Here is a 24,701-nt window from a genome sequence, read left to right as displayed (position 1 = left end):
AAGACAGACCTACAACTCATAGCTATATCACACATACAACACTTTCAATGATTACTGTCTTGGCTTCTATTGATCTTCCCAACATTTTCCATCAAGGCAGCATCATCAGTGAAAGATCTAGAGGCATACGCGGTGGTCATTTGTCCAGTTTGGAATTGCCATTTTTACTTGGATACCATCTCATAGGATGGTCTTTCATCCCCATAGACTTCTTTCATATTTTCGTAGATATTCTTTGCTGATTCCCCCTGAAGACAAAGAAGCTTAACGACGCTCCGCGTCTCAAGCTTGTCAATCATCGCACCTTCAGTGATTTATCTGCAAAAAGAGACAGAAAAGTTGTTCTGAAGATTCCAGAATTTGCATAGCTAACGTACAAGAAATACAGTCCGATGAGTTTAGTAGTTCGTCACCTTGTAGGTGATTGCAAGAACGTTTCTGATATTTCTTCGTATAAAGCAGTTTACGATAACAAAACTTCTTAAAAATGAAAGAAAAGAGAAAAATAAAAGACAATAATAGAGAAATATCTCTCCACTTATATCTAAGATGGAGAGATTGGAGATAAAAAAGAAAAAATAGATATCAGTAATCAGATCATTAGTAATTCAGTATTTTTGGTAAGTAAACTAACATTTCGAAAATATCTCACACTGTGAACGTATTATTAAAAATCGTAATCCGAAATAGTTTACTAAAATATTGTTTGCTATTTCTCCAAGTGACTTGTTACTACGGAACCATCCGGCACTGCTGTCACACATAACATAGAAACGTACCATTACACAATCTACAAGCATCAGGGAATGCATATCGTGACAAAATACATAGATATGGAATATGTGATAAACTGTGTATCTTGCTAATTCTTTTTCTATTGTTCTTGGTATTTTGCCCTTCATTTCAAATGGAATTCTTGCTTTAGATAGGGTAAAGCTTTACCAGTTTCGCCACCAGTAGAACAAACAATTTCAATTTTTCTCTTTCTTTTTTATTTTTCTTTTCTTTCTTTTTTATTTTTGAGTGTCCAGTAGCAACAACTTGACCGTTATTACTTTATTCAAAATTTCGTAGTAGACAATACATTCCTAAATTGACTAATGGCATTTCCAGCCGATTTTATCAAATCAAACTACAAAAAGAGGCAATTTATTCATCTTATGATGATTTTAAGGTGGAGAATGAAGTATGTACTCATATATATAGGGTGTTTCAAAACAACACCGACAACGTTTGGGAGGTGATTCCTGGCACCAAGTTAAGACAAAAAGTATAGACTAACCTGGGTGCACAAATGTTTACTTTCGAAGTTATAAGCTGCCGTAAACTTGAAAAAATTGAATTTAAAGATCCATAGCTCCAAAACTATAGAACCTACCGTAGTCGGGTCAAGAATTCACTTAGGAATTAATATGTGTCTTATTCAAAAATCCATGTTTCAGAATCCTAAGGTACTCACGGAACAATTTTTAAAGAGGGAGTTTGGCTACGGGCATATTTGAAGTACTCACCAACCACCTCCTCTATAAAAGCACTGCAGGACTTGCGGAAGTACTGCAGGATTCTGATACATGGATATTTGGATAGGGCACATACTAGTTTCTAAGTAAAGTCTTGACCCGACTACGGTAGGTTCTAAAGTTTTGGAGCTATTCACCTTTAAATTTCATTTTTTCATGTTTTCGGCAGCCTATAATTCCGAAAGGAAGCATTTGTGCACCCAGGTTGGTCTATACTTTTTGTCTTATCTTACCTGATATATATTACTTGAAGAATCTTATGCCTGCATCTCAACCTCATTTTCTTTGAAAACATCGTGTCCGTGGGTTTTCTCCGGGAACTCTCATTTTCTCCCACATTATCATTCCATCTATTCTTTTATTATCATTTACTCGCCTTAATCCTTATTTCCCTTAGCAAATGGGCATAAACGTTGGACGTTAAACTGAAATGTTTAATTTCCATTGAGGAACAAATACCACATTGCATTATACATATTTGCCCCGATTTCATATCATTTCTATCACCCTGATCTCAAATATTTTAGTCATTCAAATAAGCAGTGCTTGTACAGAATGTTCTCGTATTTCCTACGTTTAGTACCACAGTTGTAGTATTGACAGCACTGTTTTCTTTCATGGTCACAGACAACACTGTCTAGTATTACTGCGTTCAAGGTCATGTACAGCATTTCTCGTTTAATATGAGTCAATGTAGTTTTTCCACCATGCGTGTGTCGTTGCCCTACACAGTAGAGGATAGGAATGGGCACGAGGGAGGGAGTTTTCTTTGAAACTCGACTCGACTCGAAACAGACGTCTTTGAGCTCAATTCAAGAATTCTGCTCAATTTTATTATTATTATTATTATTATTATTATTATTATTATTATTATTATTATTATTATTATTATTATTATTATAAAAAAAACACCGTGTATAAACATTGAAGATAGGCGGTTTGTATCGCCCTGGATTTTTAACCATGATCCAATCATTACGTTCTGCAGTCTGTTGCGTAGAATTAGTCCCATCATTCTTTGTGCCGATTTCCTTCAATTGCTATCTTTAGGAAACCGACCTGGATGTTAACCATGATCCAATCATTACGTTCTGCAGTCTGTTGTGTAGAATATGTTATATCATTCTTTCTGCCGATTTCCTTCAATTGCTATCTTTTAGGAAACCGACCTGGATTTTAACCATGATCCATTCATTAAGCTCTCCACTCTGTTGTGTAGAATTAGTCCTATCATGCTTTGTGCCGATTTCCTTCAATTGCTATCTTTTTAGGAAACCGACCTGGAAGTTAGCCATGCTCCAATCATTACGTTCCGCAGTCTGTTGTGTAGAATATGTTATATCATTCTTTGTGCCGATTTCCTTCAATTGCTATCTTTTAGGAAACCGACCTGGATGTTAACCATGATCCAATCATTACGTTCTGCAGTCTGTTGTGTAGAATTAGTCCTATCATTCTTTGTGCCGATTTCCTTCAATTGCTATCTTTTAGGAAACCGACCTGGAAGTTAGCCATGCTCCAATCATTACGTTCCGCAGTCTGTTGTGTAGAATATGTTATATCATTCTTTGTGTCGATTTCCTTCAATTGCTGTCTTTTAGGAAACCGACCTGGATGTTAACCATGATCCAATCATTACGTTCTGCAGTCTGTTGCGTAGAATTAGTCCTATCATTCTTTGTGCCGATTTCCTTCAATTGCTATCTTTTAGGAAACCGACCTGGATGTTAACCATGATCCAATCATTACGTTCTGCAGTCAGTTGTGTAGAATATGTTATATCATTCTTTGTGCCGATTTCCTTCAATTGCTATCTTTTAGGAAACCGACCTGGATGTTAACCATGATCCATTCATTAAGCTCTGCACTCTGTTGTGTAGAATTAGTCCTATCATTCTTTATGCCGATTTCCTTCAATTGTTCTCTTTTAGGGAACCAACCTGGATGTTAACCATGATACAACCATTGGATTCTGTAGTCTGTTGAGAATTAGCTCTACCATTCTTCGTGCCGATTTCTTTCAATTGTTGCTTTTTTTTTTAAAGAAACGTCCTAAATAGTGACCATGATCTATCTGATGGGGTTCCACAGTCTGTTGTGTAGAGTTAGACCTATCATTCTTTATGCCGATTTCTTTCAATTGTTATCTTTTAGGAAATCGACCTGGATTTTTAACCATGATCCAATCATTACTTTCTGCAGTCTGTTGCGTAGAATTAGTTCTATCATTCTTTGTGCCGATTTCCTTCAATTGCTATCTTTTAGGAAATCGACTTGGATGTTAACCATGATCCAATCATTACGTTCTGCAGTCTGTTGCGTAGAATTAGTCCTATCATTCTTTGTGCCGATTTCCTTCAATTGCTATCTTTTAGGAAACCGACCTGGAAGTTAGCCATGAGCCAATCATTACGTTCCGCAGTCTGTTGTGTAGAATATGTTATATCATTCTTTGTGTCGATTTCCTTCAATTGCTGTCTTTTAGGAAACCGACCTGGATGTTAACCATGATCCAATCATTACGTTCTGCAGTCTGTTGTGTAGAATTAGTCCTATCATTCTTTGTGCTGATTTCCTGCAATTGTTATCTTTTAGGAAATTTACCTGGATTTTAACCATGATCCAATCATTAAGCTCTGCATTCTGTTGTGAAGAATTAGTCCTATCATTATTTGCGCCGATTTCCTTCGATTTTGTTGTTCAGAGAACCGATCTGGATGTTAACCATGATCCAATCATTACGTTCTGCAGTCTGTTGCGTAGAATTAGTCCTATCATTCTTTGTGCCGATTTCCTTCAATTGCTATCTTTTAGGAAACCGACCTTGATGTTAACCATGATCCAACTATAACCTTCTGCAGTCTGTTGTGTAGAATTAGTTCTATCATTCTTTGTGTCGATTTCCTTCAATTGTTATCTCTTAGGAAACCGACCTGGATGGTAACCATGATCCAATCATTAAGTTCTGCAGTCTGTTGTATAGAATTATTTATATCATTCTTTGGGCCGGTTTCCTTCAATTGTTTTCTTTTAGGAAGCCGACCTGGATGTTAACCATGATCCAATCATTACGTTCTGCAGTCTGTTGTGTAGAATTAGTCCTATCATTCTTTGTGCCGATTTCCTTCATTTGTTGTTTTTTAGGAAACCGGCCTAGATATTGATCATGATGCAACCATCGCGTTTTGCAGTTTGTTGGGTCGAATTAGTTTGTGCCATAGTTATATCAAAAGTGGACGTTTTGCAACTAAGGGAACGTGCTTTGCTCATAGGGACCAAAAGTCATTCAAAATGACTAGAGTTGATTGATTCTAGTATTGACCGTAATTCATATTTAATGTTATTACGTAACATACATACAAGTAGCTAAATTTCTCGTCTTAGAATCAAGAGAAGAGAACGAAAAGCTGATAGGAAATTAAATGAACTTGAGAGAACCTATTTTCTTTTCTTCCCATTGTTTCTATAGACACTTTTCTCCTGTTATAGAAAGAAACGGAGACGAAAAAAAGTAGAAAGGTCGGAAATAACATTTTTGCGATAAAATTTATAACATTACTTCTTTTTTCTCCCTTTCTACTTTTTTCATGTTTTATTTTTCTCCATTGGTATCACTGTCTTTCCTTTTGTAGTAGTTTTATTCTCCCAAGATTTTTTTCTCTTTCTGTCTGTGTATGTGTGTCTGCACCTTTTCGTCTCAACTCTTTCCCTCGTCGGAAGTGCTCAGCTGAAGACTGTAAATTCTCAGGTTGTGATGGGTGACCTCCATTTTAAAAATCCTCGTGATTCATTACCCGTCACAAAGGATCATTCTATCCGTCACGTGTTTTAGTATACCACCTCTATCATTTATTTTATAACCATTTACGTTTCTTCTATATATTTTTTTTCGTTCCTTTTCTTTCGTTTCTTTCTTTCGCTTGTTCTTCTTAACTAGTTTGCCTTCTGCATTTAGGAGGAAAAAAATCTAACTTTCTTGTTCTTTCTCAATTCCTTCTTTGCACAATATTTTTCAAATGTTCCAATTCTTTTTCTTTTTGTCATAAATCGTTACCGTATATGTATTGTCTTACATATGATTTGTAGCAGTTTGCGACAATAATTCATTTCTTTTTATTATTTATAGCGTGAACAGTTAATTCCAGAATAACAGTTTTGTAATATGATTTTATCATTCTAAAGATCTATTTATCACAGTGGCCAAAATAACCTGCAGGGACTTATCCCACCTTCCGCAAGATTCGTACTAGTGTTTAGAAAATGTATTCTTTAGTCTACGTCATGTTCAGGGTCGGCTCTATCCTATACGCAATTTGTGCATTTGCACGGGGTGGCAATTTTCGAGGGACGGCAAAATTTGTCACAACTATATTATTTAAAATAAACATTTCTTGTTGCAAACAGATTTTATGATGACGGTAGTTAAATTTACTAAGCTGCCCTTCTAATGTAAATGCTACATTCATAAATCATGTTCAGGTTGCATTAGTTTAAGGTTATATGGACAGTGTTAAAACAAAAGGTCAAACAAATCCTACCATGAGTTTTGCTTGATTGTTGTCAAATACAAGAACTCAGTCATCGAATAGTAGCGAACACCTGTTCTATGTAGTTAGTTATCACAGTTTTGATATGAAAACTAGTTTAGTCTTTATCACAAACAAGTTCCTTGTCATTGAAGGTGGAAACAAGATTTTAAAATTCTTTAACAGATGTAGATTGAAAATCAAGAAATAAAGATAAAAGAGCTAGTTATATTGGAACGGCGAACTGATATACTGAGATTGAAGATCTATACTGAATTCTATAAAGAATTTCCATTTTTCATCCCCAAGTGTGTTTGCTTTATCTTTCACTGACATAATAGATTATCATTTAAAGAAAAAAAAAAACACAACGAGATTGTATTTGTAGAGTTTCACCTTTCTGAGTGCGAGTGCATTTTCCCTCTCCTTCGTTGTTCATGATGGGGTAGCATACTTAATATCGTGGCTTTTAAGATTTGTTCTTTTTGCAGAATGATGACAAATGATGTCACTGCACGGGGCGGCAAATTGCTTAGGGACTGCCCGTGGTCATTTGAGTATCATATAGTATATATATTGCATGTATTATTACAGGTACCACTACATGAAAATGGACCTTCAAGTACTATTGAATAGTTTTGATGTAGATATTAATACATGTAATACACTTTGTCAAATATTCGATACATTTTCTAAGCATGGAGACCGATCCTTGCGGAAAGGGTGAGAACTACCGATGTCTCCTTGTTCACCGTATTTGTATTAAAATTCTCATCGATATCTTGTTAGATGATATCTGATGAAGAAATACACATAACTGAACGCTTCTTTAGAATAACTTCATAACGAGGAACTGCATGATTTAAACGGTTTACCAAACATCGTTAGGGTCATCAAGTCTCAGATGGGCAGGTTATGTAGCCAAAATGAAAGAAAGTAGGAACGTTTCTAAAGTTTTAACAGGAAATCCGATTGGAAAACGACCATTAGAAAGACCTAGGCGCCGATGGGAGGACAGTATTAAGATGAATCTTACAGAAATAAGAATACAAGGTAGAAACTGGATCCAATTGACTAAGGACAGAAAACAACGGAGACCTTTCGTAAAACGCGACACTCAACCTTCGGATTCCATAGGCCATAGAGTTAGTTTCTGCAATAATCGATCCAAATATGAGCGTCGTGATGATGCATACTACTACTGTTAAAATTATTCGATTAGTTTTTTTTTTCTGTTGTTATTAGAACATTCTTTTCCAATATTACTAAACAACACAATTTCACTTTTTTTCTGTAACTGGCATGAGAACAGCTAATATGTATGTTTTCGGATGTGCTGATAACGAAAATATTAAAGAAAATGTAAGATTAGCTCTCGTTTTGAAGTTATGATAATTTTACGTTATTTTCTGCATACGCTTATGCGTCTATTTACCTTGTTGTCATCCCTCGGAAGAAGGTCACTGAAGGCGCAACCACTTTGCCTGGCGTTTGTAGTTTTCTGCTGGTGATTCCCTGCTTAGTGCCAAACAGTAATCGGGTAACATTGATGCATTCCACTTTTCCTGGTATCTAATTTCCATGTTCGAAATTTGCTGGTGGAAGAATTTCCCGTGCTCATCGCTTACAGCATTACAGTTGTCAGGAAAGAAGTCCAAGTGGGAATCTAAGAAATGTAAGTTTAAGGACATGTTGCACCCCAGCTTATCGCAGCAGTGCAGATTTGCCACACGATCCTTATAGTTTTCTGCCCTTTTATTCCCTAAAAAGTTTCTTGATACTTGAACAAAGGCACCAACAAGCTAACTTCTCATCACCTGTCAAAATGGTGCTGAAATGCTCATCTTTGTACAGTTTACGTATCTGGGGACAAAATCTCCTCTTGTATTTTCGCCTCACTAAGACGTGGAAATTTCTTTTTATAATGAAGTGCTTTGGCGCGGCTACCCCAGAGACACAAAAAAATTTCACGTTGTCATATGTTTCTTTCATATAAGGTGCATACATAATCTGAATCGATGGCAACACGTTGCCATTATGCAGGAGGGCACATTTGAGACTAATTTGGAGGAGTCGATAAACAACCTCCACTCATCACTTTTGTAGTCAATTCCCATAGCTGCCATTAGCCCCTCCAAATCACTGCAACATACCAAGTTCTTTTCATTTCGAAAAATGGAAGGAATGACATATCACGGTTACGGAATGCAGTCACATTTACCATCTTATCAAGGCAGTTCCACTGTTGTAGTCTTGAAGCCAAAAGTTCAGCTTTATCTTTCGGCAATTCCATATCTCTCACTAGGTCATTAAATACACATTGTACTAATAGCCAGCACTGTTTACGCATTTGCGAGGCATTTTGAATCACATGAATTACAATGACTACACGCACTAACTGCACTTCAACAAAACGTTCTTCCAGAACCGGAAGACAACACAGCATGTAAGAGACTGAATCTACGCTTAAATGAAACATGCTCCACTCCTCCCTCCTCGTCCCCTTTCCCTTCCATTGTTACTACGACCCCGGGCTAAAAATAGCGACAAAATACACACGGCTATTGTTGTCTGCACGAAACTTAATCAGTCTGTCCACCATCAGCGGGACTTCATAGAAAGGGAAGGGGTTCAGAGTGAATGATAATAAAATATAATAATTATAATTAAATGTACCCCTCCCATTTTAACTTTGTTGGGTTTTATATATTTTAGTAATTTTAGTTAGCTATTATTAGAACATAAGATCTGGTAACACTGAAAAGAAAGAAGAGAGGGAGTGTGTGTGTCGATGGCGGTGTGTAAGGTCATGAAAGCGGACTTGTGGTGGCACTGAACCAATTTTTGTGTAAAAATTGAAGCAAATGTGTAACATTATTTAAATACAGTCCACATTTTTTATATAATGACTTCTGTCATTTAGAACCAAACCAAAACATGGTCCATATCGGGCCGGATCGTGTGTAGATGTGGTGTAGTGAAGAATGAACTCGTCCAACCTTTGTTTGCGGAATGGCGGGAGAGTGATTATTTCTAATAACTATGATTGTTTTAGTGACTGTGGTGTAGTTTGATTTTTGTAGCGGTGAACATAAATACGTTGGTGTTTGAGTAAAATTAAGTGTCACCATGGAGAAGTTACGTGCGACGAAAACAGTAATAAAACGCGGAATTACAAGGTTAAAGAACAAGGTTGGTGATACGTCGTTAAGCCAAGTAGCCATTCAGTGCCATATTGACAAAGCAAAAGAACTTACTGCTGAATGTAAAGAATTGTTCGTAGAATTTGCAGTTATAGCTAAAGAAGAAGAACTTGCAGCTTTGGAAAATGAGATCAGTGAAATGGAAGAGACTTTGGACCAAATTAGTGAAACGTTACTAGAGCGAAAGGCTAGTTCGCAACAGCATTCTCAGAATAATTCAGGAAGTTCACTCCCCCATTCTGAAGTGCGGTTACCGAAGTTGGACTTGCCCAAATTCAATGGTGTATTAAGAGAATGGACAACATTTAGAGATTTATTCATAGCAGCAGTGCACAAAAACACTAATTTAAGTAACGCGCAAAAACTACAGTATTTAAAATCATCTGTAGGTGGTGAGGCTAGCATATTAATTCCAGGAATTAGCATCTCAGATGATAAATATACCAATGCTTGGGATGTTTTAGTTCAACGTTATGACAACAAACGTATGCTTGTAAATGACGCAATTGGACGGCTGCTGAATCAAGAAAGGGTAGACAAAGAATCCAGTGTGCAATTACGGAAGTTACTCGATACAACAAATGAATGTGTGCGTGCTTTAAAGGTTTTAAAAATTCCAGTTGAAGCTTGGGATGCAATATTAGTCTATATTGTGGTGGACAAGCTGGATCCCAAGACAAGAGAATCGTGGGAACTGTCACTGGAAGGACAGGAGATGGCAACCTTCACTGAACTCTCAAATCATCTCGAGAAAAGATCCAGAGCATTATTAGCGCAAGAAGCACCTTCGTCTATCCCCTCTCTCAAAGTGAAAGGCAGTACAACAGGAAAACAGCAGTTTTATCACAAGAAATCCACCAGTTCGTTTCATACTGAAACTGTGTTTAAGTGTTTTTTTCTGTGGTGATAAACATGCGTTGGCAGTGTGTGATAAATTTGTAAAGTTAGATCCAACAGAGCGCCATAGTTTTGTTAAGAAAAAAGGCCTGTGTTTTGTTTGCTTCAGTGATCAGCACAAGATAGGGGTCTGTGATAGCAGGTCAAAGTGCAGAGTGTGCCATAATAAACATAATGAGTTATTGGACTTCGAGAAGAAGAAAGGAGCGCAGGGACAAAGCACAAATGAAGTGAGATCCCATTACATGCATAAAAATAATCCCACAAGTGTTGCTTTCAACTGCGTTGGTAAAAGTAAAAAATAAAAACGGTGGCTTTCAAACACATCGTGCTTAATAGATTCAGCCAGTGAATGTAGCTTCATAACTGAAAATTGTTGTCAACAGTTAGGATTACGAAAAGAAAAATACAGTGTTGATATTTCCGGCATAACTAACACACGTGTCTCACGAGCCCATTCAGTTGTTAATCTTGAGATTCAGTCTCGAGCAAATGAATTAGCTGATGTGTTTAGTACTAGTGCTATTGTAATACGAAAGATCAGTGGGGATTTGCCTAAGATTTCATTGGCAAACGTAAACCAATGGTCACACATAAAAGGTTTATTTTTAGCTGATCCTAATTTCCACGTAAGTAAACAAGTTGATATTCTGTTGGGTGCGGATATATTTCCTTTATTAATTGAGGGGTGACAAAAAAGTAGGAAAAGAAGGTCAGCCTATCGCAATTGAAACAAAATTAAGGTATGTTGTGTGTGGAAAGTTACGTTCAGAATGCAATTATGACAAGAAAGTAAGGTGTCATTTAATATCTAATAATCTAGATCATTGTTTGAAGAGATTTTGGGAAATTGAAAATGGTCCTTCTCGTTACCATTTAACGGAAGATGAGAAAGCGTGCGAGTTGCAATTTGATAACACACATTATCGAAATTCAGAAGGTAGATATGTAGTGAAACTGCTATTTGCAGAGAATAAAGATCAATTAGGCACTTCAAAGGAAATAGCTGTTAATCGTTTGTTGTCGAATGAAAAAATGTTCATGAAAAATGGCATGTTACAAAAGAAATATACGGAATTTATGCATGGATATTTAGAATTAGGTCATATGGAACTTGTAGATAATTCTGAGAGTGCAGATTCTGCTAAAATTTGTTATCTGCCGCATCATGCTGTGTTTAAGGATAATAAAATCAGAGTTGTTTTTGATGCTAGCGCTAAGACCAGTACAGGCATATCATTAAATGATACATTGTTAGTAGATCCAAAGTTACAAGGAGATATAATTCCATTACTCATTAGATTTCGGAGTCACCAAGTAGCATTAAGGCAGATATTGTAAAAATGTATAGGCAAATTCGTGTTCATGATAATGACGTTGATTTCCAACGTATTGTCTGGCGTAGTTCTACCAACGAAAACATACAAGAGTATAGATTGTTGACTGTAACATATGGTACAGCCTGTGCGCCATATTTAGCCACAAAATGTTTACAGCAATTGGCGAAAGATGAAGGTTATAAATATCCGCTTGCTTCAAATGTAGTATTACGAGATTTCTTTGTAGATGATGTTCTGTCTGGTGCTGACAATGTTGCACAAGCCATAGAGTTAAAAGAGCAATTAATGAATTGTTAAAAGAAGGTGGCTTCGAGCTAAGCAAATATGCTTCTAATAGTAATGAAGTACTTGATTCAAAGTCAACAGAAAGCGATGAAATAAAAGTTTCTTTGACATTTGAAAGTGATGCAGTAAAGGTGCAGGGAATTCAGTGGTGTCCCAGTTCTGATTGTTTTTCATTTTGTGTAGTTAAGCCTAAGTGTAAGGATAGATTAACAAAACGGGTGTTATTGTCAAATATAGCTCAATTGTACGATCCTCTGGGATGGTTGTCTCCCATTACCGTAAGGGCTAAAATTCGTTTGCAAGGATTATGGATATTAAAGCTAGATTGGGATGATGAATTACCAACGAATGTAAGATTAATGAGGGAGCAATATTGTTCTGAGCTTCCATTAATTGAGTCAATTAAAATCAAACGTTGCTTGATGCAGCCAAATGCAGTAAAATTACAATTGATCGGATTTTGTGAAGCAAGTGAAAAAGCGTACGCGGCTGTAGTGTATTTACGTTCTGTGTATTCAGATGGTCATGTAGAATGTAATCTTATAGTGGGTCTAGGTCAAAACCCCCACACTCAAAAAATGTCAAAACGCCCACGCGATCGGTCATAACTCCCACACAAATGGACAAATCCCCCAAACGCACGAACGGTCAAAACCCCCACACTCAAGAAATGTCAAAACGCCCACACGATCGGTCAAAACTCCCACACAAATGGACAAAACTCCCACACATAACAACGGTCACAATCTCCACATAAATGGACAAAACCCCCACACAAATGGACAAAACCCCCACACAATCGGACAAATCCCCCACACTCTGAAAATACCGTGATTGCACGTCTTTGTTGCGGCTCTTTTCGACGCCCACTTTAGTGTTTCTGTCATTACAAAACAGTGCAAGAAGAATAGTTTCAACATCGGTTTAAGTGAAATAAAAAATGTTATTAAAAAGTACAAGGGCAAGACATACAACCAGGATCATTTCAGAGTGTGGGAGATTTGACCGATTGTATGGGAGTTTTGTCCATTTGTGTGGGGGTTTTGTCCATTTATGTGGGGATTGTGACCGTTGCTATGTGTGGCTGTTTTGTCCATTTGTGTGGGAGTTATGACCGATTACCAGTGTGGGGGTTTTGGCCGTGGGGGCTATGACCGTTCGTGTATTTGGGAGATTTGTCCATTTGTGTGGGGGTTATGACCGATCGTGTGGGCGTTTTGACATTTCTTGAGTGTGGGGGCTTTGGCTGTGGGGGTTATGACCGTTCGTGTGTTTGGGAGATTTGTCCATTTGTGTGGGGGTTATGACCGTTTGTGTGGGCGTTTTGACATTTCTTGAGTGTAGGGGTTTTGGCTGTGGGGGTTTTGACCGGTTCCCCTTGTAGTAAGTAAGACAAAAGTAGCGCCATGCAAGAAAATTTCTTTACCTAGATTAGAACTTTGTGGTGCATTATTGTTAACTAGATTGATTAATGTTGTAAAGGAGTCGTGTTTGTTCCCGGTGGATGATGTATTGGCTTTTACAGACTCTACAATAGTATTATCATGGCTGTCATCTCCTCCTAGTAGGTGGCAGACCTTCGTAGCCAATCGAGTAGCAGAAATTCAGGAATCTCTTCCTATAAACAAGTGGTCTCACATCAACTCTCAATTAAACAGTGCAGATATTGCTTCTCGAGGGCTTGCAGTAAAACATTTAATAAATAATGAATTTTGGTGGCATGGCCCCAAATTTCTGAAACAAACAGTGTTGCCAATCTGCAAAACACAGGTGCTATCACAGGTTTCATCCAGATGCTATCAATGAACAGAAAAGGCAGGTAGTAGTTATGCATTCGGCAATATGTACGGAAATGATAGAAAGAGTTTCATCATTTTCTAGGTTGCTAAGAGCAGTAGCTTGGTGTCTAAGGTTTATTTACAATTGTAGATCGTCAAGTAAGTTGAAGGGAACTTTGAGCACTAGTGAATTAGGTCAGGGCTTGATTGCCTTAGTAAAAGTAGTGCAAGCCACAAGTTTTCAAACAGAAATGAGAAATTTAGAGAACAAAAAAGAACTAAGCAATAAAAGTAAATTATTGAGTTTAAATCCTTTCTTACATGAGCAGGGAGTTCTGCGGGTAGGAGGTAGACTACGTAATACTCAAATTTCAGAAAATCAAAAATTTCCAATGGTACTTCCCAGTAAACATCATTTTATTGAGTTGTTGGTACAGAATGAACATTTACAAACATTGCACGGAGGTGTAGAGCTGGGGTTAGCCAATTTGCGTCAAAGATTTTGGATTTTACGAGGCAGAGATGTTGTAAGACGTATAATAAAAGGTTGTGTAAGGTGTCATCGATTTGAAAAGAACACGACTTCACAATTGATGGGTAATTTGCCGTTGGCTAGAGTTACTCCTGGTAAGGTTTTTACTTATTGCGGAATTGATTATGTTGGGCCCATGTTAGTTAAATCTAGTAAGCTTAGAGGCCAGCGAGCGTACAAATGTTATATTGTACTCTTTATCTCTTTGACTACTAAGGCCATACATCTTGAGCTTGTAAGTGATGCTAGTACTGAAACATTTCTTGCTGCCTTACGAAGATTTGTATCGCGTAGAGGAAAACCATTACATGTATAAACTGACTGCGGTAGCAATTTTGTCGGTGCCAATGTAGAGTTAAAAAGATTATTGAAATTTATGTTAGATACACAACATAAGGAAAAGTTATCAGAATTTGTTAATAGTCAAGGTATTGAATGGCATTTCAATCCTCCTACAGCTAGTCATTTTGGTGGACTCTGGGAAGCAGGTGTAAAATCAGTAAAATATCACTTAAAATGTATTGTTGGTAGTGTAAAGTTAACATTCGAGGAATTGTATACAGTGTTAACTCAAATTGAGGCATGTTTAAACTCTAGGCCTTTGACTCCAGTCTAGTGACCCTAATGATTTGCATGTATTGACACCAGATCATTTTTTGGTTGGACAGGCATTATTAGCTGTACCCAGCGAAGATTGTACAGTAGGTAGGATAAGTTTGATATCTAGGTGGAAACGTGTTCAAAGTTTGGTTCAAACATTCTGGAAACGGTGGCGATTGGAATATTTGTCAAGGTTACAACAGAGGCCTAAATGGTTGTTACAAAAAGAAAATTTGAAGGTTGGTAGCATGGTTTTGCTGAAGGATGATCATTTGCCACCGCAGCAATGGAAACTAGGTAGGATCACAAAGGTTCATATGGGAACAGATGGATTGGTACGTGTGATAACTGTACGCACTGCGCAAGGAGAATGTAAGAGGCCTATTGTAAAAGTCTCGATCTTGCCTTTTGAACAATTGAATGAATCGAAAATTGTATTGTAATTATTATATGTAAGTATATGTTGAAGTGAAGATTTCAAGGGCGGGGGCATGTTGGGTTTTATATATTTTAGTAATTTTAGTTTAAGTTAGCTATTATTAGAACATAAGATCTGGTAACACTGAAAAGAAAGAAGAGAGGGAGTGTGTGTGTCGATGGCGGTGTGTAAGGCCATGAAAGCGGACTTGTGGTGGCACTGGACCAATTTTTGTGTAAAAATTGAAGCTAATGTGTAACATTATTTAAATAGAGTCCACATTTTTTATATAATGACTTCTGTCATTTAGAACCAAACCAAAACAAACATTCATTTCATTCAAGTTACATTTTCACTGTTGGCTAGTGTTTCGAAAAATTGTTGGAACATTTATTCGAATGAAGAAATTTGAAATGAAATGAAATGAAATTATTGAATTTTAGTCCCACGTTTATGCCGGCTAGGCTAAAGGAGACGGTGATGATGAGAAATTTATGAAAATGATGGAATGAAGAAAGTGGGAGGAAACGGGAGAACCCCGAGGAAGCCCACGCACACGGTGTTTGTCCACCACAAAGTTCACTTAGTGGGGGCTGGGATAGAACCCGGAACCCCTAGCACCAGAGATGAACGCTCTATCACAGCCACCGCGGCCCCATGATGAAGAATTTTGTTCAAATCGAAGATTTCATTATTCGAATTTGAACAGCATTATTGCATACAATTGAATTCAAGGTTCACAAGGATAGAAGAAATGTAGCTTAAAATATTCTGGGTCCTTAACTAATTCTTGGTTCATTTGCTGCAAACAGGAAACCACTTGAAACGTAAGTGAGGAAATTCTATACATGATCATATATCCATTCTCAACGTTATATCCTTACAACTTTCTTTCAAATGTGCGGTAAAAGTAATTGCAAGAGAAAAATAAAAAGAATGAACTATCCTAATTTATGTTTACATAAATAATTCAGAGCGTCCTGAAGAAGGTATTAATATTATCGATGGTTTTACTACATACTAGAATTGTATTACCATTTGCAAATAGAAACGGAAAGATGTTATCCGCATAATTGTAAAACGTCAACTACGAACAGAATGTACGAAACACATCCTTCGGGAACACCACAATACTATAGTGCTGCCAAAATGCCTTGACCCGTGGCAAAAAATGGGAACTAAAGCTTACACCCTCGACACACCTACGAATTGAGCCAATAAAGGTTCAGCTATTGCTAAGAGATTGATTGATTGATTTTAGTTTAGCGTCACTCTCAGCAGCGAGGCTATATGAGACGTGGACCTACTGATTAGCGTGGAATCCGAACCACATGAGCTCCCGCCGGGAATCGAACCCGGTTCTCCCACGCCACAGGCTATTGTTAAGAGAGAAAGCTTTAGCGAAAGGGAGTGGAATTCCTTCAGCCGATAGCAGCGCTTGGAATGTAAGACTAGATGTCAAGTGAAGATGGTATATCTATAAATAAAAAATTCAGTCAGAATGTGTAATTATCCAAAAATTAGAACCTCAATTAGTTATGACCAATAATATATCCACTTTTTGTTTTCTTTCTTCCAGGACTAACAGAAAAAGAAGATTCGTAGAGAATTGTAATAGAACAACTGCTGAAATTTCATTTATGTAAGTATAAGTATTTTATTTATGATATTATCAAATTGGATTGTTAATAGTTAGGAAGGAATAGCCACAGATATTCGCTATATTTGTGTTACATGAATTAAGTGTCATCTATGTTCAGCTTTGAATTCCACTTATTTGTTGTCGAGATACATTAATGGTATTGGTTTTAGTAAGCGGAATTGCAGGTAAGAAGGGAAGAGGGCTCTTAATCCTTGGCAACTGGAAGTCAAAGTAAAATTTGGAACGTTGAGGTTCTTTGATTTTCTTTTTAAACTCAATCAAATTCTTACTCTTAAACGTAAAGTTTGAATTATATACAGAGGTGCATATCCCCCTTCCCAAAAAGTGCTTGTTAATAGTCCCCATTAACTTTACTATTATTCACCTACCCCTCTGAATAAAAGTAGCTGATAAAGGAGTTTGTTATAACAAAGCAACTGTTTTGAGATGAAATTTGATTCAATTTCGAAATTTCTTCCGTTCTTATAAGCGTAATTTTTGTATAATTAAAGTTCAATGATAACATTTCCAATTGAAAAATCATGCTCCCCAAAAATAGCTCATGAGTGTAACGTGCAGGGCATCGCAGATTATATAATGCATGGCGATTCTTTCGGCGCTATAGACCAAGAAACTCCAAATGCCACAATGAGTATTTATTGAATTTTGAACTTATGAATACGGGTAAGTACCGTCCTGCATAAGAAGCATATTACTACTACTGAAGACTCTACCGTTATTTTCCAACAATAGTCAGAAGAACTGAACGTAACGCTTTATGTTTGCAAAACAGCCAGAAATATCACCTCACTAATTGGAGCATAACGGTAATCAAAGCCGAACTCGTTAACAGAGTCAATCCAATCCGTTTGTATTAACAGATAACGCAACGCTAATGGTAGCTATCTATAGACAATATCCCATACAAGCAAACTTAGCTAGAAGAATTATCGTGACCAAGTCAATCTGTTTATATAAACAGATAACGCAACGCTAACGGTAGCTATCTATAGACAATATCCCATACAAGCAAACTTAGCTAGAAGAATTATCTTGGCCAAGTCAATCCGTTTATATAAACAGATAACGCAAACGCTAACGGTCGCTATCTATAGACAATATCCCATACAAGCAAACTTTGCTAGAAGAATTATCTTGGCCGAGTCAATCCGTTTATATAAACAGATAACGCAACGCAAACGGTAGCTATCTATAGACAATATCCCATACAAGCAAACTTTGCTAGAAGAATTATCTTGGCCGAATTCGTTAATAGAATCAATCCGTTTGTATAAACAGATAACGCAACTCTGATGGTAGCTATCTATAGTCCATATTTCATGAAAATTTTTGAATTGTGTCTTTCGCAGTAGATGGCTAGAGTGATTATTTCGTATGAGATTGTGAATGAAGACAATCTGTTAATATCACAGTGGGTAAAGATAACTTTCGCAGTGGCTATAGCTATGTTCCACACCCCAAATATCTAAGTGAATTTTTGAATCCTGTTGTCTTGTGCAATAGGTGGGTAGAAGGATTATCAAGCTTATTTTTTTAAAGGACGTCAGTCCTTTAACATCTTAACGGATAATGGTGGCTATCTATATCCCTTACATATATATATATATATATATATTTCACGTGATTTTCTCCAGTGTCTTTACGACAGTTTATTTATTTGTTTATTTTATTTTATTTTTTTAGCATGAAGCGTTTAATAATAAGTTAAAGTGAATTCTTGTACAACGGCAGCATTAGTACTCATTCCAGTGTAGATACTTAGATAAAATTATATAGAAATTTATTTATCATAAACTGTTATTACCATTATAATATGTATAGTCTTACAACATTATGTATTTTTAAAAGCTCACGTGTATCACCATGTCGTGAGCGTTCTCACTGAGAAAAATCCGTTATCCGGACAGCAGCATATTGGACAAATATACGGAATTCTGATATTTACTACGAAAATCTGTAAGGAGTATACATTACCCAGATGCTACATGCGTACTGCCTTTTTCCCGCTTAGATGTTAGATATGCCGCTGCAGGATGTGTGACATCTTACAGTTTTCTGTATGTTACGTACGTTTACGTATGTTACATGTGAGATCCTGGCCCCCTGTATACAGTCCTTTCTTTCGTACGGAAGGTACATTTATTCGGAACACTTATTCGGAAAGTACGTATAGAACATACGTTTTCAGTTATACGTTTGCTGTAGGAAATACGTTAAGTCCAAAAACTACAAGAAATACGCATGTAAAGTACGTTTCTACGTACGCCACATACGTAATTCTCAGTGTATATAGTGTGTTGCCAGTCAAAAAAGAAGAAAAAAAAGTAATACAGTAACACCTACTTTGAAGAGTTGAGTTGACATCTACATAACACAACAGAGGTGGTTCAATACATTTGAGATCATGCGGTTACCTTCAGAACGAGTTTTCTCAAGAGATTTGGTTATTGGAAGATGTTATCAAACGAAGACCATCGCATACAATATTGAAAAAAAGAAGAAGAAGAAAGGAAGAATGAAAATCAATTGTCCGATATGAATACTAGGTGTAGGCTATTGCTTCTGCTTTCAATTTGTAGTGAGATTTATATTTGTTAGCATTTACGGCTTTTTGAGCTACAATTAGGAACAATGGTTTCATTTTTACAGTTTATATCATGTATACATACGTAAAATATTTTATAGGGTTGAGCACCTGCATAATCTTTTGCTTTTGCTCCATAGATTTATACGAAAGGGTATTATTATTATCTTTACTTTGAAGTACGCTGTAACTTTCATGTTTTATCAGATAAATCAGTTTTCTTTAAATTTGTATTAAATCCTTGTTTTGAAATATAGTATCTATATTGACTGATTGATTGATATTTAATGAGGACGTCAACATCGAGGTTATTTGTCACCATCACGATCAACACGACTGCTCAAAACACGGACTGTTGTAAACACAACGTACAAAAGAAACATCATCAAGAATATAGTCCCCACGCCACTCTCTCATTATATCATGATTGTTCTGGTGTCAGCACTCGCCAGAGTCTCGTTAGCATGCATTACAATGAACGCAGTTTCCAGGATGCACTGTGAGGAAGTGAAGTTGGCATTTGGACTGTGAGCAATATATATTACTCACAAGGGAGCACCCCTTACATCCCATTATGTACGAGTTCTTCAATATAAAGGAGTAGTAAGTCCAGATGTAATATTGTAATCGACCTGTTGTTCTCGTTAATACTTTTACTAAGCTTCTGGTACTGTAAACAGAAAATAAAATCAATTTACTAATTAACTTTCATAATTTTAAGGAAAAAGAAAGTGACAAATCAATACCTCATCTGTTCAGAATAAGTTTCAGGAAAACATGTTCACGAACATAAACGAAACACATGCTGGACGTTTGGATACCGAAGCTGCGTTCATATTCGAGATTAAACTTTTATAGAATGTTTCTTTAGTGTTCAAAAGTGTTCGAATTCCTGGAGCAATACTGTATTTGAAGATTGAATTTATTTCGAGTAATATTATTTTTTTTTATAGCGCAAAGTATATTTTTACAATTCACAATACATTTAAGTATATCCAAAGAAAAAATAAGTAAAATTAGAATATTAAAAGAACACTACTTTTCAAACTTAATAGACAAATTTTTTGCCATTGTTGTTGAGCACGAGAGGAGAAATTTCTCGTCTTGTCTCGAAAAATACTAGACGAGAAGTACCTTTTCAAATTCGAGACGAGACGAAAAAATATGTCAATTTTCGTTTTCTTTTCGAGATGTGAAATTTCATGAGTCTCTTTAGAAAACAAGAGTTCTTAGATAACAAACCAGTTTTAGTATAATATGATTCATAGTATAAAAACTGCAAATATAAATTGATAAATTGATTGGTTGCATATTGTATACAAACACAAGAAAGTGCATTCATCAACTTTTGAAAATACACAAGTCTTGCATAGTATAGTCCAAGAATACCTATTTTGTTATTTTTTTTTTAAATGTTACATCATTCTCTTCGTGACCATCTTGTGACGCGGAGGCGGAAGGATTTTGATAACTTTTAGAAAAACTCAAGAAAAAATCACGCACAATATAAACATTTGCGAAACGAGACGAGACGAGTTTTCGGGAATTGAAAATCGAGACAACACATGATTTCTACGAAAATGAAATCAGAGAGACTACTTCAGAAACCTTATTTCTCATTTCATCTTATCTCTTGCTTAACACTACTTCTGTATTCTCCTACAATAAATTATAGAGCTAAGGAAATAACAGAAGTTGGCGAAAAGCAGTGACGGATCTAGAATATAAAAACGGGGGAGGCAGCCAGAACCCAGACTAGGTATATCATGAGTTTACTATGAACTTTCAAAAATACATAAATAATAACAAATTATTTTTGTCATTCAGAAAACCTCGATGCTTTAGCCCTCCCCGGCTTCGGGGTAGATTCGCCACTGGCGAGAGGTAAAACATTTGTAAATGGTTATATTTAGCTACTGAATTGTTTATAACTGCACAAAAGTTAGTAAATAAAGAACTAAAAATAAGATAATCTTGAAACAGTTAGTTAATACACTTGGAAGACTAAAAGATAATATCTAAAGAAATGTTTAAAAAGTAAATCACAAAGCAGAAGAGGTATCTAATACAATAAAAGTAATATGATTAAAAAAGAAAGATAAGAAAAGCGCTTGAAAGACCATTCGGGGATACTAAAAGTTAAGTCAATCGTGAATACAAAAGAAAAATGAAGATAGAGAGGTCATTCCATGAAGAAAGACAGATCTTTTTTTTTTTAAAAAAAAAAAATAGGAAATAAGTAGCATAAAAATAGGAGAGGACAAACTCAATTTTAGAGATCATATAGTCTTAACATAGAGCGGTGAGATTATGGTGTATAAGAAAAGATAGAATGGAACGAAAGATGGTGTTAAAATAAAGTGACGAAAAGAACGTTTAGCAAATTACTTTCCTTGTTTTTTTTTCTTACGTTAGTTTCTTCCTTTCCTTAAATTTTCTAAATGACATTCTCCGTTTTTTTTTTACCTATCACATACTTCCTTTTCGAAGTATTTTCGTTTCATAGTTCTTTCCCTCATATTTTCAAGTACAAGAGGGACACCTTAAAGCTAGTGATGAGCAAATGCAAGACCAAGACCAAGACCCGGGTGGTCTTGGTCTTGGTCTTGGTCTTGCACATGCGGTCTTGGTCTTGGTCTTGCAGTGGAACCCTCGGTCTTGGTCTTGGTCTTGGTCTTGCACACCTAGTCTTGGTCTTGGTCTTGGTCTTGCACACCCAGTCTTGGTCTTGCTTGCAAGAGTCTTGCAAGTTTTGCTTTTAAGAAATCTATGATTTTCATAAGTAAATTTTACTCTGGATATAAGGGATAATAAATTCTACATTGCGTCAATAGTGAGGGAAATACAATGTATGTTTCTAAATGTAATATAGGGCCTATTTTACCTTTGTGTAAGTGTGATGATACTGTACAACATAGGCGATGACCTTTACTTTTTTTTTTCAATGGGTGATCACGCTTCACTACTTATAAGATAAATCACAACATTTCGTAATATTTTTATATGTTTTAACAGATCCAATACTCAACTGGTTCCCAAACTGGGGAGGCTATCCCTGACAGTGAGACGCATGAAAGAAAACCAAGACGGCACAGATTACTGAAATACCATAAATTGCAAAATTATTTTTACACTCTAAAGGCGTCAGATTTTTTTCTTTCCTACCACGATTAGCTCATCTTTTTATTGAACAAACTCCCAATTAAATATTGAAATTTTGTTTTACTGATTCTAATATGTACTATATGGGGCAGAAATAAGAACATACGCAGAAACGATGAAACAGTTAGACTTTCAAAATGTGGGCATGGAGAAAAGAGGAGAGAATCAGCTGGGTTGAACGGAAAACGAATGCGAAGGTTTTAGAAATAGTAGCAGTAGGGGAGAAAAGATGAATTTTAGATGTAATGAAGAGGAGGTCATTCGCTGAGGAGGAACTGTATTATGAGGGACGTGCTAGAGGGAAGGGGCGAAGGAGATTGTAGTTGAAGAAAGATATTAAGACAGAAAATTGCTACGTTAAGACGAAGAGACTAGCTGAGAACCACAATCATCGAAGCTTCTCAGCTGCATCAAGTGACCTGCCAATAATGGCAGAATAGCTATTATTATGACGATGATGATATGTTTTGCAATATTGACCAAAAAAGAGAAAAAAAATTAAAATAATAATAATTAAACCTCTTAATATTTTAGAATATGAAATGAAATTAAATTTGTGAGTTTTACGTCCTACGATTATGCCGGCTAGGCTAAAGGAGACGGTGATGATGAAAAATGAAAATGGTGGAAAGAAGAAAGTGAGAGGAAACAGGAGAACCCCGAGGAAACCCACGCACACGGTGTTTGTCCACCACAAATACACTTGGCGGGGGCTGGGATCGAGCGCGGGATACCAAACACCAGAGCTGAACGCTCTACCACTGAGCCACTGCGGCCCCAATATTTTAGAATAATTTGAGTGAAAACTGAAAATGACTCAACTGTCTATGTCTTTTGTGTAAACTCAATTTATATAAATACTTTTGACCTGTATTAGAAATACATAATAACGGCATCAAACTTCAAGTTATTTGAAATAAGTACGAAATCACTCTCAGTTGTGAATATAGATTATTTATTGTTGTATAATGTTATATCGTTGAATCCTAGATATGCCGTATACCTAAGGGGGCTATAAGTTATATTGATAAACAATTATTCAACGTATAAGCAACCACCTATGAAATCAAACTTGCGGTCACATGCGCTAAGTTTTTGTCAATGTCATGAAAATGTTATTTCAATATTAATTTTATAAGTACACATTAAAAATTTCCAACGGATGCTTGAACCTCAGAGCCAAGGCCATACCCATGTAGTCGGCACCTATGGTGTACGGAATTGCCGATGTTCAATGCTACATTTCCCGTTAGTTTTGGAAGAAGAACACCATTAATATGCTTTTGAAATGAAATTACATATCTACTTTAACGTCCCACGATTATAACACTAAGGCTAAGGGAAACAGTGATGATGAGAAATGGTGGATTGAAGAAAGTACGAGGAAACGGGAAAATCCACGCACAGGGTGTTTGTTCACCAAAAAAGCTCACATAGCGCAAGCTGCGATCGAACCAGGGCCCCATGTACCAGAGGTGAACGCTCTGCCACTGAGCTACCGTGTCTATAACATGCTCTAGTTTATTTTTGCTTATCCACTTCTTATGGACACAACTATTCTTCATATGATTTCCCAAAATCCAATCATGGGCCGTCGTGAATGATCAAATGATGACCAAAGTAAATCAGACACTGAAGTTATTATAGCTTGTAACAATTCATAGAATTATGCTGTCGGTCGTCTCGTGAACAACCGATTCAAAAAACGACACACTGTAGCTATATGTTACAGGAGCAGATCGACTCACATGGATTGCATAAACAACTGGGAACACATTCACTCCGGCGGTATTTTTACTGGAGCCAAGAAGTTCACGTGAAAGATGTAATGATTTTTCCCCTTCCTTTTTACATTCTATAAAAAAATCAAGTAGTGTTGGTACTTGTGCAAGACTCTTGCGCAAGAGTCTTGGTCTTGGTCTTGGTCTTGCAGGTATGGTCTTGGTCTTGGTCTTGGTCTTGCACCCCTTGGTCTTGGTCTTGGTCTTGCATCGGGATTCCTGGTCTTGGTCTTGGTCTTGGTCTTGGTCTTGCATGCAAGACTCTTGCTAAAACTGCAAGACCAAGACTCTTGCGCTCATCACTACTTAAAGCCAAAAATATTGACAAAGAATAAAGCCGAGGATAAAAGGAAACATAAGAAATGAGAGACTTGAAGAGAATAAGGTGTAAAAAGAAACGAAAGATAATAAA

At 36.5% G+C, this 24,701-nt stretch overlaps 1 protein-coding gene across 1 annotated transcript in view; it reads left to right on the top strand.

Moving 5' to 3' along the window:
* The window catches only part of kek2 (leucine-rich repeat, immunoglobulin-like domain-containing kekkon 2 protein), a 939,728-nt gene that overhangs the window by 746,527 nt on the left and 168,500 nt on the right, over positions 1-24,701 (top strand). Inside the window, exon 3 of the mRNA XM_081759132.1 lies at positions 16,679-16,741. The gene's annotated coding sequence lies outside the window, so the exon portion shown is untranslated. The remainder of the gene's footprint in view (positions 1-16,678; positions 16,742-24,701) is intronic.

This window comes from Thermobia domestica, chromosome 5 (genome assembly GCF_964235325.1).
Source record: "Thermobia domestica chromosome 5, izTheDome1.hap1.1, whole genome shotgun sequence".
Lineage (NCBI taxonomy): Eukaryota > Metazoa > Arthropoda > Insecta > Zygentoma > Lepismatidae > Thermobia > Thermobia domestica.
The sequence above is the reverse complement of the archived record's forward strand: the minus strand, read 5'-3'. Positions and strand labels throughout refer to the sequence as shown.